The sequence below is a fragment of the Oncorhynchus tshawytscha genome, linkage group LG07, assembly GCF_018296145.1.
Source record: "Oncorhynchus tshawytscha isolate Ot180627B linkage group LG07, Otsh_v2.0, whole genome shotgun sequence".
Taxonomy (NCBI): domain Eukaryota; kingdom Metazoa; phylum Chordata; class Actinopteri; order Salmoniformes; family Salmonidae; genus Oncorhynchus; species Oncorhynchus tshawytscha.
The window spans coordinates 63862829-63874901 of NC_056435.1; the positions used below are offsets into that span (position 1 = coordinate 63862829).

The 12073-nt window shown below is 46.8% G+C and overlaps 1 long non-coding RNA gene across 1 annotated transcript; it reads left to right on the forward strand.

The window, feature by feature from the left end:
* Positions 1–603: 603 nt before the first annotated feature.
* Positions 604–2144, forward strand: LOC112255534. The gene is made up of 2 exons (XR_002954266.2): positions 604–931; positions 1539–2144. It is a non-coding gene; the product is annotated as an uncharacterized LOC112255534 (long non-coding RNA).
* The last annotated feature ends 9929 nt before the right edge of the window (positions 2145–12073 follow it).

Sequence of the window (12073 nt, forward strand, 5' to 3'; positions counted from 1 at the left end):
AACATCTGGAAACCGCCCAACCCTAGTGTTAGTACTCCATCCCTCTCTCGCTCTGTCCTACATCCCATCCCTCCATCTCTCACTGTGAAGTAAACTGTTTTCTTCAAGTCAATCGCTCCCTGAGCCCTCCCTCCCTGCCTGTCTCTGTCTCTCTCTACCCCTCTCCCTACATCCATTAGGAAATGCTCGACACACACACACACACACATTTGAACTTTCTAGTGTGTGCAAAACATTTGATCCTGTGTTATGAAGTTCTTTGCTAAAACTATATTTGACTAAATAGTAATAATACATGTAATATAAACTGAAATGTAAGAATAATATTTCCAGATATTCCTTTACTGGCACCTAAATCAGCTCAGCAGGACAGAATGGTTTTCAGTTAGAACAAGGATCTCCGTAATACTGTAACTATGCTCTGATAGAGAAGAGAAAGTCTGTTTGCTGTTGTTTAGTCCTGAAGAATGTTAAGTTTCATTTCCTGATTTTATTTTGAATTGAATTGGACCAATGACTGCGGAGTTCATGGGCCGGAACAGACAGCTGACTCGACTCATCCAATGAAGGAACAGAGCCGCTGAGAGTGAAGAGAAGCAGAAACAGAGACAGACCCAGACATTGGATCAACCGAATCCCGCATCAGCTACTCCCCCCACACACATACACCCCACCACCCCTCTTCCTTGCCTCAACACTTTATAAAGTCAGATGCTGTATTGAGAAGCAACACAACATTTCTCCTGACTGGATAAACATAAAGACTGAATAAACTGTCTTGATCTTCATTCAGTTCATTCTAGTCGACAGATTGACATTAAGACTTGATGTTCAGTGATCTGTAGAAGAGAAGCTTCACTGTTTCCACAGCCTGAGGAGCTACTGAAGAACATCTGACTGATATATTACAACAACAGGAGACTCCTCACAGGTGCGTCCTCAATTTGAGGGACTATAATACTGATTTACGGTTTCTTCTGTGTTCTATTGATTTCTATTAGAATCACAGATGTCTATACTGTGTATCCACAACAACTGCTACTCAGCCCAATAGTATGGCAGTCCCCTGCTCTAACCTCTCTTTGTGCATGTGTGTCTGTCTGAGTGGTTGAGATAAACGGAAGTCGAATTTCCGTTGGAAGTTGTGTACAATTGGACAATAAAACAGCTTATCTTATCTTATCTTATTTAATAAAGATAAGTCAACGTGATTATGGTGATTAAAGTTAGTCTATTCCACTCTATATAACTCTGACTGTTCACCACAGAATGAGAGAACGTACTGACTTCAAACTGAACACTGAAAATACCTAGAATTTAAATTAAAATTGTCATAATTCCAGCATGATAGTAAGAGAGAAGGTTAAATGATGTTCCTCCTAATCAGTCATCTCTCTCTCTCTCTCTCTCTCTCTCTTTCTCTCTCTCTCTCTCGCTCTCTCTCTCTCAATTCAATTTCAATGTAAGTGGCTTCATTGGCATGGGAAACTCTCTCTCTCTCTCTCTCTCTCTCTCTCTCTCTCTCTCTCTGTCTATAGGTGTGCCATGTCCGTTCCCTATGTGGAGGTGAGGAGTAGAGAGTTGGGTGGGTCGGTGGACATCGGGCTGTTCCACCAGCATCTCAGCGGGGGGTCACATGTCAGGGGACCCGGCGTGGGCGCCAGCATCGAGGCATCCAATCGGGACGGAGTCAAGTTGATGGCCAGAGCCCAGGTTCTAACGCTGTCTCAAGGCGAAGGGGAGGGGAGGACCAGAGTGGGGCTGGCGTTTGACACGGGCGTGGGGATTGGTCCAGAAGGGCTGGAGGCAAAGGTGTTGGGGACTGGGCTGAGGCTGGGGCCGAGACCCACTGTGTCCCTGGTGGGAAATGAACTGGAGTGTTCTGTCATGTAGACTTTCACTGTGTCCTAAATTGTACACTATGTACACTATAGTTCCCTATATATTCCCTATATAATGCACTTTATAGGGAATAGGGTGGGGATGAACTCTGTTCTGTCATGAAGTCGCTAATGTACACTGTTTCTGGAACAGCTGGCAACCTGAAGGGTATCACTTCACTAAGGACAATGTTGCGTGTTGGAGCATGTTGGGGTCAAAATGGTTGAACCTAAATGTATAATAAAATCAAGAGTTTTTACATATTAAGAGTGTGGCCTACTTTTACTGATGTCTTTTAGCATTCAAGAGAGGGAGCGTTGAGAAAGAGGGAGGGGAAGAGGACAGGAGGAGGGGGAGGAAGAGAGAAGGAGGGAGGGGATAGGAGGAGGGGGAGGAAGAGAGAAGGAGGGAGGGGATAAGAGGAGTGGGGAGGAAGAGAGAAGGTGGGAGGGGATAGGAGGAGGGGGGGAGGAAAAGGGGGAAGGAGGGAGGGGATAGGAGGAGGGGGGGGAGGAAGAGAGAAGGAGGGGATAGGGGAGGGGATAAGAGGAGGGAGGGGATAAGAGAGGGGGAGAAGAGAGGGGAGGAAGAGAGAAGGAGGGAGGGGATAGGAGGAGGGGGAGGAAGATAGAAGGAGGGAGGGGATAGGAGGAGGGGGAGGAAGAGAGAAGGTGGGAGGGGATAAAAGGAGTGGGGAGGAAGAGAGAAGGAGGGAGGGGATAGGAGGAGGGGGGGAGGAAGAGAGAAGGAGGGAGGGGATAGGAGGAGTGGGGAGGAAGAGAGAAGGAGGGAGGGGATAGGAGGAGGGGGAGGAAGAGAGAAGGTGGGAGGGGATAAGAGGAGTGGGGAGGAAGAGAGAAGGAGGGAGGGGATAGGAGGAGGGGGAGGAAGAGAGAAGGAGGGAGGGGATAGGAGGTGGGGGGAGGAAAAGAGAAGGAGGGAGGTGATAGGAGGAGGGGGAGGAAGAGAGAAGGAGGGAGGGGATAAGAGGAGTGGGGAGGAAGAGAGAAGGAGGGAGGGGATAGGAGGAGGGGGAGGAAGATAGAAGGAGGGAGGGGATAGGAGGAGGGGGAGGAAGAGAGAAGGTGGGAGGGGATAAAAGGAGTGGGGAGGAAGAGAGAAGGAGGGAGGGGATAGGAGGAGGGGGAGGAAGAGAGAAGGAGGGAGGGGATAGGAGGAGTAGGGGGAGGAAGAGAGAAGGAGGGAGGGGATAGGAGGAGGGGGAGGAAGAGAGAAGGTGGGAGGGGATAAGAGGAGTGGGGAGGAAGAGAGAAGGAGGGAGGGGATAGGAGGAGGGGGGGAGGAAAAGGGGAAGGAGGGAGGGGATAGGAGGAGGGGGAGGAAGAGAGAAGGAGGGAGGGGATAAGAGGAGGGGGAGGAAGATAGAAGGAGGGAGGGGATAAGAGGAGTGGGGAGGAAGAGAGAAGGAGGGAGGGGATAGGAGGAGGGGGAGGAAGATAGAAGGAGGGAGGGGATAGGAGGAGGGGGAGGAAGAGAGAAGGTGGGAGGGGATAAAAGGAGTGGGGAGGAAGAGAGAAGGAGGGAGGGGATAGGAGGAGGGGGGAGGAAGAGAGAAGGAGGGAGGGGATAGGAGGAGTGGGGAGGAAGAGAGAAGGAGGGAGGGGATAGGAGGAGGGTGGAGGAAGAGAGAAGGAGGGAGGGGATAGGATGAGGTAAAAGGGGAGTGAGAGGAGAAGGAGAGCGATTGGACTGGACTGAGAGGGGAGGGCGAGTAAGGATACACAGTAATATAATGTCACAGCCATAGACATTGATTTACTGTATATACATCATTGATCCAGTGGTGTGTATTCATGGTTAACAAGGGAACACAGGCAAATGCAGTATATGGAGACTGTTTAGGGGGACTATCTGTTGTTCCATGTAGTGAATCTGTTATTCAATTCATTTGTATGGGCCAAACATTTTTTTCATCAAATACATTTAAAAAAAAGTATCCTTCAAGGGGTCTTAAAATTCAAAATCAAATAGCTAAATGATCCTTGGTATGGGCTTTTTAAATCAATTCCATAATTCCTATGCATCCTGACAAAATATACCATATTTCTGGCCTGCTAATGTGTCATCACGGGTCCAAAAAGGAACTGGGGCTATCCCACCCGGTCCCGATAGGCATAAAACAGTTTGTTTAATATAGAGACCTGTGTCAAACAGACCCAAGGACAACTGGACCCGTTCATATAGACTTGGTGGATCCAGACCCGATCCGATCCATATGAGGGAAGAGAGCAGAAAAGTCCTTTTCAAGCTACTTTATTATCCAGAGCTGGTAAAGCGGGAGAGGAGTGAGAGAAACACAGAGGGGCCGTACCATAGCCACAGGAAGTAGGGGTTCTGAGGGTGCAGGAGCACCCCCTGTAAAATCTGATTGAAAAATATTATATTAATAAAATATAAATATTTTTCTCTCACAAAAGTAGTGCACTATGCAAATCGCATCCCCCCCTCCCCACCCACTACTTCTAACTGTTATGGACCATACTGTGAACGAGTGCTGCCTGTTCTCATAGACTAGACGTTGCATTACTCATCTCATATGTATATACTGTATTCTATTCTAAAATCTGATTTGATTTGACATAGTAAATGGAAATCCGGAACACATTTATTAGTATGTATGATATGTTACATTTGGTATGGTTACATAAGACAGATGGTTACTTAAAGCCAAAATCAAAGTAGGGTGGTTGGTCGGGGTGGATGGGTAGGGATTTGATGTGAAAGTCTAGCAATACAAAGGTTGTGAGTTCAAATCTCATCACAGACGTTTTTTGCTAATTAGCAACTTACTACTTTTTTTTTAGCTTCTCTGCAACTACTTACATGCTGACCACACTGCCGGCATTGCGTGTGCGAGCTTTGCAAAATAAATGTACACACATGTTATTCAATAATTTTATCTAAACTGCTCGCGTGCATCAATGAGCATCTGGATATACCCACGTGGGTGATTGAAAGATGAACTGTGGTCCACATTCCAGTCCAGTGGGGGATGGTAATGCACCTTAAAGTTTGTCGCCAACCGCCATATACAGTCCACAGAAGATGAAGACGAAGAAGAAGAAGAGATTAGTAGAAACTAACTAGGTTTACTCTTTTATCTGTGAGTTCATTGTTGGAGTAGAGAACACACGATTTTGTGTTGACTCAAAATGGGTCAAAATTCTACAAAGATCCAGAAAAAAAGGACCTTGCGGATTTCAGGTAAAATAACAACCCAATGTTTATGTCCCAAATTAGCTAGCAACTGCAAGCTAGCTAGCTAAATGTCCATGAATGTTTCATGTGTTTCGACTTGTCCCCAAAATTATATAGTTTGTTCAGAGTTAGTTTTGATAGTTTTTACATGATCTCGTCTGGTATGGATGGACAAAATCAACATGCTGGGTCTAGTCAGCATGTTAGCATGTTAGCTAACTCTTCCCCTAACCCTAACCTTAACCCTTTTAGCTAACCCTTCCCCTAACCCTAACCTTAACTCTTTAATCCAACTCATATACTTAACCTTAACCCGTAACCCCTAAATTCGTAATACATACCATACAAAATATAACATATTATTCTAAATGGGAGTGTTTTGTAATTACGTACAGAATAATACAAAATGCTCTGAGACCAGGTTGGCGAGTGACATGGGGAGGAGAGGGGGAGAGATAAGAGACAGCAACCAACCAAACCCGGCCTCTGCTATAGTAGACTAATAGCTGCCATAGATAGGTTATTCATCATCAAATATGAATATGTTGTACCTGCCTTGGACTGCATAAAACCAGGATAAGCTAGTTAAGATAGCTGACATTAGCTAGCTAGGCTAACTAAGACTGCAGTGCATGGCTTTCTCATCTTACAGATGGAGAGATAATAACAACTCATAATATTATGTAGCAGCCTGCCTACCTGTTGGCTCTTGGTCGTTCTAGCCTATCCTTCTCCTTTAACGTTTAAATCTGTCATTTTAATTCCATCTTTTATTGATTAGATATCTCTTAACTTTTGCCATACATGGAGCGAGGCTCTGTGACTGTAGCCTATTGCCGCTTTGATGACTTATGATTGGCCAACAACAAGATACATCTGCCACACTCCACTCACATGAAAAGCAAGAAAGAGCAGCAGCGTAAATTATACAATGTCTCTCTATGTACCACAGCAGTCCTGCGCAGGCTCTTTCAGACAAGTCAGTAAAAATCACAAATACCCGAGAACCATGGCTACCATATCAGATCTGACCCAGACCCATGACATTATTTTGAATTCTGGATCCAGACCAGGTCCCGGATTGGGTCTAGGGTATTCAAGTACCAGATCCGGTCTCAACTCTCAAGTATTCGGGTACAGGTGGAACCGTGAAGACCTCTAGCCTCACATTGTAGGCTAAACTGCAGAGAAAAAAAAACATAACTGATCAAAATTGTTGCCCAATCATAATACCATTCTTCATTACATTGTGTTGTTGTAGCTTAGGTAGGATACATTTCTTGTAGCTAAAAAACTGAAACAATAGGGTTGCTTTTCAAGCTGCATACCTGGGGACTGGGAGGGAGGCACTCTGGGAAGGCTCGGGAGCACACATAGTGTAGGCTACCTATGATTTCCTTATCTGATAACTTTTCTTTCTCTGTGCAAAGTGACTGTATATCTTTACTGCATTATTAAGCCTAACACTGAGTTGAAGAATTATGGGTTTATATGCATAGGCTTTTAACTTAGGCTATAGGTTACATCTCAAGCCTATAGGTTACCTATAGGTTACATCTCGAGCCTCTCTGTCTTCATTGCTCTGTTGCCTCATTACTCTTCATAAATCTTGTGGAGTCCCAGGAAAAGCCAGACTATAAAAACGTAATACTTATTTTGACTTATTTTCTTTATCCTACTAATGGCCTGTTGGAGGAGAGACTTGCTCTTGCTTGCTGAATGTAAAATAGGTTAAAGCATTAAGAACTGGTTGGGCGTTGGAAAATAGAAGCTCATATTTTCCTATCATGAACCTATTTTAACACGGGGCTACATCCTGACAAAATACACTATACCAGTGGCCTGTTAATGTACCTTTCTGGACCTTCTAAACTGTCAATAATAGACCCAAACTGATCCAAATGGTTGCATAATCAGGCTTAGGCTCAAGGCCTATGCAGTTATTTTGTCATGAAGCAAAACAAGAAGTTTGAGCGGTTATTCTAATTAGCCTACATCACTGCAGTTTACAGCCCATGGACAGTAATTGTGTACTCACTTGATAACAATAAGAAATGCATCATTGCACTGTGTTGTTGTAGCCCAGGTTTAATAATGGTCTTGTTTAAAAATGTAAGCCTAATCAATAGTGGTGCTTTGCGTGCCAGGGTACCACAGAGCACAACCTGGAGGAAAGCACTAAGTCCTTCAGATCTTCTATTTCATCATCTTTTAACTTCTTTTTTTCTTGCACCTTGACAGGAACATAGTTAGAGTATAGCCCTAATATTTAGCTAGTGAATGTCCTAATACTTAGCTTCTTAATTCGGCTACACATAACTACCAGCTGTTCCTGTGCCAAATAGGTCATAGGCTAAGAAAGCCTTTCCGCTATAGGACATTCCCCCTCTCCTTTAATCCCATGGAAAGCTATATCTACAAAAGCTATAGGCCATTCCCCCTCTCCTTTAATCCCATGGAAAGCTATATCTACAAAAGCTATAGGACATTCCCCCTCTCCTTTAATCCCATGGAAAGCTATATCTACAAAAGCTATAGGTCATTCCCCCTCTCCTTTAATCCCATGGAAAGCTATATCTACAAAAGCTATAGGTCATTCCCCCTCTCCTTTAATCCCATGGAAAGCTATATCTACAAAAGCTATAGGCCATTCCCCCTCTCCTTTAATCCCATGGAAAGCTATATCTACAAAAGCTATAGGACATTTATTTAGATACTTTTGTATATTAAGCCTAATAGCCTAATCATGGGGGAAAAAAACACGTTTGATCATTCTAAGTGCTGACAGGGATTTTCTAGTGGATTCTTGTATTGGAATCCTATAGGATCCTATAGGATACATTGAAACCTATAAGATACAATCCTATAGTACTCCAATAGGACTGGTTCCAAAATGTATTAGTATTTTTCTAGTAGATTCTTGTATTGGAATCCTATAGTATCCTATAAAATAAAATCCTATAGGATATACAGTAATCCCATAGGAGTTCAATGCATTTATTTTTCAGTTTTGGCGACCCCCAAATGAATATAGCACTCCTAAATGTAGCCAGTTGTCTTCAGCAGGTTGTTCTCTAATGAGTAGCTTAATGAATGTAAACAAAACCAACCCTACCTGAAGACTGAGGCTACTGAGGGCTAAATAAAGGGAGCGTAATCAGGGTGATGATGAAGTCCCGGTGTGCGAAGCGAGGTGGAGCAGGTGTGTACAATGATGGTTGCCAGGTGTGCGTAATGTTGGTTGTCAGGACCGGTGATTATAAGAACTGCGATGTCAAGTGCCAGAGAGAGAGAGCAGGAGTAAGCGGCTCCAGCCGCAGGACGATGCCGGCCAGGTGGACGCCCTGAATGGGAATGGGCCAGTCCGGGCGGTGGAGGTAGAAATCCAGGACAATGTTGGGATCCAGGATGTCATCCACCGGGACCCAACAGAGCTCCCATGGACCTTACACATCCCAATCCACCAGGTACTTCTAGCCGACCCCCACAAGATCGGGAATCCAGGAGGGACCTGGAAGTATAAGCAGGGCTCCCATCGATGTCCAGGGGAGGTGGAGGGGTGTTGCGGGGGTAGGCACCACGCGGGGGACCAGGAACCATTGGCCTGAGGAGGGAAACATGAAAAGAGGGTGAGATTTGGTAGTTAGTGGGGAGTTGTAATCTATAGGTTACATCGTTGACCCTCCCGAGGACCGTGAAGGGCCCCACAAACCAGTGGCTCAGCTTCCTAAAGGGCAGGTGGAGTGGGAGGTTCCTAGTGGAGAGCCAGACGCGATCACCAGGATGGAACACCAGAGCCTCACACACTCCTTCTTGCGGCTGGCGGCATGCTGGAGCCTCACGTGGGCATTGTTCCAGTTCTCCTCTGCAAGCCTGAACCACTAGTCCACCACAGGAACTTCGGTCTGGCTTAGGGTCCACGGAGCCAGGGCTGGCTGATAACCCAGGACACACTGGAAGGGAGTCAGCCCAGTGGAGGAGAGACTTATGAACCAGCTTCTGGTTCATCCTCTCCACCTGCCCGTTGGACTGAGGCCAGTACCCGGAAGTGAGGCTCACCGTGACCCCTAGTGAATTGGGGGCCACGGTCAGAGACAATATCCTCCGGGAAAGGCCATAGTGCCGGAAGACCTGCTGGAACAGTGCCTCAGTGACCTGGAGAGCGGTACGGAGAGCAGAGATAGGGATAAAACAGCAGGATTTAGAACTGTCCATAATTAACAAAAATGTAGTGAAACCCTCAGAAGAGGGGAGATCAGTGACAAAATCTATGGACAGATGAGACCAAGGTCGCTGGTCTCTGCTGAAGCGTGCATACGCAGCAGGAGTTGACATAGCAAGCGACGTCCTGCGCCAAGGTGGGCCACCAGTACCTTCCTGGAAATAGATTGAACAGTGTGGGTGATACCTGGGTGTCCAGCGATGAGAGATGAGTGCGCCCAGGTCAAAAGCCGATCCCTTATCCTTGTGGGAACGTAGGTGCACTCTGGAGGACAAGTAGCAGGCGTGGGTTCCCTCTACAGAGCCTGTCGAATGTTCACATCTACTTCCCAAAGCATGGGGACAACGACTCGGGAGGGCAGAACGATGGGTACACTCGTGACAGGAACCTCTCCCCAATCGTAGAGACGGGACAGGGCATCGGCTTTGATGTTCTTTGAACTTGGGTGATATGACAAGGTGAAGTCGAATCTACTGAAGGAAAGGGCCCACCTTTCTTGGCACGGGTTCAGCCGCTTCGCTGTCCGTATGCACTCCAGGTTCCGATGGTCGGTGAGGTTGAGAAATGGGTCCTTGGCGCCCTCCAGCCAGTGTCTCCACTCCTCTTATGCCAACTTCACTTTCACAATCAGGTGATTCTCCAGCAGGCGTTCCAGGACTACTCTGACGTGGACTACATTATGTGATCCTCCAAGGTGACAGAGTAGACCAGGATGTCATTGATATACACAACCACCTGGAGTCTGAGCATGTACCGGAAAAACATTGTTAACAAATGCCTTGGACACCGATGGATCATTGGCTAATGTATAAGGCATCACCAAGTACTCATAGTGGCCAGACATCGTGCTGAATGCCATTTTCCATTCATCCCCCTCCAGGATGCGGATCAGATTGTAGGCACTCCGCAGGTCCAATTTGGTAATAAAAACAGGCACCGCGGAGCTGTTCAAATGTGGCCGGTACAAACAGGAGAGGGTACTTGGTGGTGATGGAATTGAGGCCTCTGTAATCGATGCAGTTGGTGATTTACATTCTCGACCACGAGATGGTGGGGTCATGAAGTTGGAGACACAGGAGGTTGAGGATGACTTTTCTAATGGTGCATTGATGATTTTTTTTTTAACTAGGCAAGTCGGTTAAGAACAAAATCTTATTTACAATGACAGCCTACCCCGGCCAAACCTGGGCCAATTGTTCGCCACCCTATGGGACTCCCAATCATGGCCGGATGTGATGAAGCCTGGATTCGAACCAGGGACTGTAGTGACACCTTTTGCACTGAGATGCAGTGCCTTAGACCTATGTGCCACTCGGGAGCCCTGCGGCAGGAAAGTAAGACTTTCTTGATGCATGGGTTTGTCGTGGAAATTACCACCAAGGACTCAGTCAAACTTAAATGAATCATTCTTTATTGTCAGTTAACTGGAGAGGTTCCTGCATGTGACTGGCACCATCTCCTATCTTATCTTATAGAACATATTCTGGGCGTTCTGCCAGATGGTCTAAGGAGGGGGTCATGACCGTCTCCCCCTCATATCTCTACACAGCACCTGCAGGAACCAATGATTGTTTATCACAAAATATACATATTCAAGGCTATCCCTTCAGACTATACATGTTCCCTCACTGGTTCCACTGTGAGGCTGAGTGGTACTGTGATGTGCGTTATTGTGCCAGATTCCAATGGTCGACTATCCAGTGCTTGGACCAGAAAAGGAAAGGAGAACCAGTGGGTATGAGGTGATGTTCAGGGAGGAGGCGAGGGCCTGGTCGATGAAATTCCCCAAGTCGCTGGAGTCCACTACAGTTGTAGATACAACACATGAGGGACAGCCAGCCAGTGAACTGGAAACCAGAAATGGTGTGGCGGAAAGTGATGATGATGGAATGCTCCTACCCCGGAAGACGGATGATCACAGGGCCGCCCCTCTGCCCTCGTGGACTCCAGGTTGGAATGCACCGAACACCGCTGAAGCTGGTGCTCCTCCTGACCGCAATAGGAACAGAACCCCAGCTGTCTCCAGCGATGCCTCGCTGCAGCGGGGAGGTGTGTGTAGTCCTCTTCGGAATAAGGTACCTGCACATTCCATCCTCTGGAGGGTGCCACAGTCCGGAAGATGTGGGTGTACTTCGCAGCGGTCTGGGCACCCTGCCGGAGTTGGAGTAGTCACTCACAACCCTCTCTGCCCTCAGGTAGATGATCAAAAAGACCACCCTGAACAGAGCCATGAACCTCTCATAGGAACGCAGCTCCTCCTGTCCTCTCTCCCAGATGGCCATAGCCCACTCCGAAGCCCATCCGGTCAGCAGGGAAAGGACCATGGCAACCTTGAACCTCTCGGTGGTGGGGGCTCCTGTCTGATGGGCAAAATAGAGAGAGCACTGGAGTAGGTAGCCACGGCATTATAATTGAGTCCTGTCATATTTGTCCAGGAAGGACAATAGGGCATCGCTGACCTGGGTGGACTGCTGGATGGGCTGGGGAACTAGCACACTGGATCCTCCACTAGCTGGGTGTTGTCGAGGTGTTGGAGAACCCGGAGGACCTTATCAATTACTGTACCCAGTTGAGCCAGCTGGTCTTGATGTTGACAGAGAAGGTGATCCTGTTCGTCGACCATCTGGGAGATATCCTGGACTTCTGCTGCTTCCATATCTTGAGAGGCAGTATTCTGTAATGTATACACAGGGAATCAGGAAGCAGGTGTAGAATATGAGTTTAATAATAAGAAACCTGAAGATAATCAAA